Source organism: Orbicella faveolata, unplaced genomic scaffold (genome assembly GCF_042242905.1).
Source record: "Orbicella faveolata isolate gen_17 unplaced genomic scaffold, um_ofav_v1 contig_34, whole genome shotgun sequence".
NCBI lineage: Eukaryota > Metazoa > Cnidaria > Anthozoa > Scleractinia > Merulinidae > Orbicella > Orbicella faveolata.
Window position 1 is genome coordinate 15,802,501 of NW_028301563.1, and position 4,230 is coordinate 15,806,730.

The following is a 4,230-nucleotide window of genomic DNA, read 5'->3' on the forward strand; positions in this document are numbered from 1 at the left end:
TTTGTTATTGCTCACGTTTTGTGTAGTTTGAGCTTAGTCAAGCACAAACCTGAAGGACAAACATTATAAACAAAAAACGTCACCGAAAAGTTACAAAACTGAAATCAAAAATTTTTGCTAATCCTGAGTTTGCTTAATCGGGCTTTGAACAACCCGGCCCAGGACGTCGAACTCTTTTTAAGTACTATCCCGTCAATATGACAGAGACTTTACCCAACTGACAGAATTTTGTACTTAAGCCAAATCAAAAATCCTCTTAGCCATAGAGCTGAACAAATCTGATCGAAACCAGAAATTGTCGTGTGTGATTGCGTTTGATCCTTAATACTGCCAGAAATTGAAGTCGTTTCCCTAATCTCTTAAGTAACAGGAATATAATCTTTTGATTAGATTATTTTAGAGCAGTTCTCAATTGGCCTCTTTGCAAAGGTTGGTCACGTGACCGATGTCTAAATTTGTAGCTACAGCTAAATGAATTTCAGAACTAGAAAGAGCATATTTTAAGTAGGCAGAACACCAATGTCCAGACTAACGACGTGTAAGGTTGACACTAAATGATGATTTGAATATTGCAAAACTTGTATTAGAGATGTTTTTGGCATTTTTAAGTAATATTAAGGGTTCATAAGTAGTTATATTTTCTTAAACGTTGTAATGCGCAGCTGTAAATGTTATATAGATATCTGCGCAAAATAAGTTATTTATTATTATTATTATTACTATTATTATTATCATGGAAGCGAGGAAGTTTTGCTCTCCAGAAACCTTTTCCTTTATGTTATTACTCACTACAAAGGGAAACTGCTGGCATATAAATATTGGACATTTAAAGATGGATAAAGTATTAGGAAGAATGGAAAATTCTAGGCTCTTAAAACCAAAGCAAAAGATTTTATGGCAGCTTGAAAACAATTGCAAAGTTACAAGGATTTGTTTTGCAAAACACTGGAGCGTGACTGGAGTTTAAAGGGTCTTCTTCTAATTTTTAACGTCCATAAAAGTTCCCTTTTGAAGGATATATCAACCTCAGTGAAGCCATTTCTGATAACATCATGCATAATAGATGGCTAAAAGTTAGTGTAATCTTGAAAAGCAAATCACGTGACCAACTGCTGACCAACTGAGTGCCGTATATCGAAAGTAATCACTCTGGCCCGTCACGTGCACAATGGACACATACAATACAATGTATTAAATACATGCAGCCGACGGGAAGCGCGGGAAAACGTGTTCGAGCGAGTAACGATTGCTTTTGGTTTTACTTCTAATTGGCTGAAAAAGTGGCGTGAGTTTTTTAAGCCAATCATGTAGCGTAGTAATGCAAAACCAATTGGCCTTTTTTGCCTCTGTGTCAAAACGAGTCTCTGTGTGAAATCGTTGTTCTGAAAATACAGTTCATCCGTAAGTCCATTTTTATGCAAATCAAACTCATTAAATCTGCCGCTAGATGATGTGCCACCATCCATCTGCCAACTTACAGATGGCTTTTCAGTTTTGGTCTTCTTGTCTGAGATGGGCTTCTTAAAAATGAACATGATTTGCAGTTTGTCCCATTTATTATATTTCCATTTTTTATTCTTTTCTTTCTTCTCCCAGGTACGTTCAGTTTCGGCGTGAAATAGAATAGCGTGACAGACTCTTTTGAAAACTCGATGGAGTTTTGTTTTAAGTCGAACAAGCGACAGAAAACGTGTACATGCAGTCAGAAACGAAACACTGTAGTTGACATAATTTTGACTACGACATCTGAACTAAACTACAAAGTCCGGACTTGGAATCGGCGTCGGTCTTAAATGAAGTATTTTTCATTTTAATTTCAGTTTTTATCCACGTGGTTTGACAACTCCTTTCCTGATGGCACCATATAATTATCGCTTAGCAGCGAATCTAGCCACGGTACCTTGTAAAACAAACAAACAAACAAACAAACAAACAAACAAACAAAAAAGCACGCGATGAAGCACCTGTACGGAAATAGTCTGCGAGCAGGTTCACTTTGGAGCACAAGTGCACGCGGCGTAGCCGCGAGTGCGAAATCGAGCGGCGAAGCCGCGCTTTCTTGGCACCTCTTCACCAAACTCCTTCCCGCCGGATCGTTTTGTTCTTCGCCGCTCGCGCGCGGGACCCGAAGGTGAGCCTGCTCACAGGCTAGTACGGAAATTAAAATCTTGACACGGATTAACTTCTGGTCTGAGATAAGGTGAAAAAATAGCCCTGTGGTCTGAAAGCAAATTAGAGCAGTTTTGGTTTGAGGCCGGCAAGGAGGTTTACTCATTTATTCCTATAATCTCAATAAATGAGATGAATTTCTTCTCACAGTCATATCTGGTCAATGTTAGGATTGGGTTCATTAAAGGTCCATAAGTAGGAATATGTATGTTTTTGAAGGATCGGACCTCGACTAAGAAAATAGATGTTCTCTGATATAGCGTGTTGTGGTCTGTCGCTTGTGGTCTCGCCCAATTACAAACTACCTCAGTCAACGAAAGCAGTACACACGCATCCGACAAACAGTTAACCTAAGATCAGGCGTTCTTTTGTCGGCGAACGGGGAAGGGGAACTCGGGACCACATCTAACATTTGCTGCTTTGCGGTGCGTAAAAGTTGAAGGCTATAGCTGGTTTTCACATGACGTCACCAAGATTCGAACTACAAAACTATTGATCTTCCTGAGATTTTACTTAAATGATTTGTAAGAGCAGCTGAAAACTAATATTCATACAAATTTTCGCTCCCAAAGGGTTCTTGGTTTTGTGATACACTCCGCTTGAATTTCTAAGCTTTTGCGTGACGCGGCATTTACATGACGGCCTAGAGAGCTGTCATGATGGTTAAAAAAGTGACTTATTTCGGGGAACTTGGCTATCTGGAACAGTTCATGTCTTAGAAGAAGTATTATTTTAATGTTTTAGAGTTCCTCCAGGGATAAATTCACACTTTTGTAGCAAAACTCAGTGACAGATGTTTCATGTTGGTGCCCATACGGATGGGCACCAGCACGGCGTCTCCATACAAATCGCTATAAATTTGGGTAAAAAATTTCTCCGCACATCTCGCATAAGAAAAATTGCTGTGACCAGAATTTTGGCGGGAGTCTTTGCATATTTACCTTTTTTCATTTCCCAGATTCTGGAGTTTATCTATTGACCGGTTTTGATTTTTATTTTGATCTATTTTGAATTGCGTGACACTGAAAACCAGCAATAGATCAACAGGGCAAAAAGCTTGAAAGAAAGGTTTATCGAGAAAAAAAAATACGTGGCGAATGTTAGCAATTTAAAAATTCTTAGCTGTGAACATTCTATATTTTGTTTTGGTTAAACTGCTTGGGAATTTCATACATTTGAGACAAAAAGTACTTCGCTTTTTGGCACCGGATTTGTTACTCCATAGGAACTTGTGACGTCACTCTAGACTTCGAAAACCACCGGAAGCAATCATTTCAACACGAGAAATGGCGAAAAGATTTGCACGTTCGTACGTATCCTGATAACTTTGGGCCACGGTCCAAAGAGCTGGAAAGAGTGATCCTTAGCTAATGACTCTTAATTTGTTCTGATACACGTGCGGAAAGCATAAAAGAACACTGTTCTGTTTGTTCTGGATACAAATCGTATCTTTCCATCATTTGTCCAGTTTCCGGCTTGCGCGCCATGCAGTCGAACTTCCTGTGACGTCATCGGTAATGTTATCGGGCATTTCGGATTACGTGATAGAGTATCAAAACAAAGAAAAAAGATGTTATTGTCTTAGTCATTTACAAGTTCATTCAGCTTTGTAAAAACCTAACATTCAATGGAAAAAGACTGTTTGTATTTTCTAGCACTGGGTAATTTTTTTTTACGCTGAAGTTACAGAAACTGCATTGCAGGTAAAAAAAGCCTAGACACGTGATACAACAGAGAAGAGAGGATGCTCGATCGGAGGGCTGGAGGGTAAAGGGAGGAGGGTGGCTGCAGTGGTCTGTAAAGGGACAGAGAGGGGAGGAGCGACTGATACTAGTGCCCTTTCCTCACTATCCCCGTCCCGTAAAATGTTACTGCTCTAACCTATCGACACTCCGGATCGCAAGGTTTGTGCGAACTATAGTCTCTGCTATAATTCCTTGCATTACGACGTTACCTTTACGGAAATGACTGGCATAAAGCTGTTTAGACTTATCGAATGAATATTTAAAAAAAGGCCTTGCAGAATCTATCGTTACGGTCAATTTCGATCTGTCTGTTACT